We start from the raw sequence: 1083 nt of genomic DNA on the forward strand, positions 1-1083 counted from the left end.
TGCTTCTCATCCTCTGTTTCTCGTCACCTGTTTCTGTTCCTTTGTTTCTCATTCTGTGTTTCTGCCATACTGTTTCTCATCTCCTGTTTACCATCCTGTGCTTCTGTACCTCCTTTTATCATTGTCTGTTTCTGCCACTCTGTTTCTCATCCTCTGTTATGGCCAATCTGTTTCTCATTCTCTGTTTCAAATCCTCTGCTCCTGTCTCTCTGTATCACATCGTCTGTTTCATATCCTCTGTTTCTGCTCCCCAGCTTCTAATTCTGTTTCAAATAATCTGTTTCTGCCACTCTGTTTCTCATCCTCTGTTTCTGCTCCTCTGCATCTCATGCTTTCTTTCTTGTCATCTGTTGCTGCCACACCATTTCTCATCCCCTGTTTCTGCTCCTCTTTTTCTCATCCTCTTGTTCTGCCACACATTTTTCATTCTCTTTTTCTGATCTTCTGTTGCTGCCATTCAGTTTCTCATCCTCTCTTTCTGCTCCTCTGTTTCTCATCGTCCGTTTCTCAACATTTGTTTGTGCCACACAGTTTCTCATCCTCTTTTTCTGACACTCAGTTCCTCATCCTCTGTTTCTACCATGCTGTTTCTCATCCTCTGTTTCTGTCACTCGGTATCTCATCTGCTGTTTCTCATCCTCTGTTTCTGCCACTCAGTTTCTCATTATCTGTTTCTGTCACCCTGTTTCTCATCCTCTGTTTCTGCCACTCTGCATCTCACGCTTTCTTTCTTGTCATCTCTTTCTGCCACACCATTTCCCATCATCTGCTTCTGCCGCTCTATTTCTCATTCCCTGTTTCTGCTCCTTTCTTTCTCATCCTCTGTTTCTGCCATTCTTTTTCACATCCTCTGTTTTGGCCACACATTTTCTCATTCTCTTTTTCCGATCTTCTGTTTCTGCCACTCAGTTTCTCATCCTTTCTTCCTGCTCCTCTGTTTCTAATCCTCCGTTTCTCATCATCTGTTTGTGCCACACAGTTTCTCATCCTCTTTTTCTGACACACAAATCCTCATCCTCTGTTTCTACCACTCTGCTTCTCATCCTCTGTTTCTGCCACTCAGTTTCTCATTATCTGTTTCTG

Source organism: Rhincodon typus, chromosome 3, assembly GCF_021869965.1.
Source record: "Rhincodon typus isolate 14 chromosome 3, sRhiTyp1.1, whole genome shotgun sequence".
Taxonomy (NCBI): Eukaryota; Metazoa; Chordata; class Chondrichthyes; order Orectolobiformes; family Rhincodontidae; genus Rhincodon; species Rhincodon typus.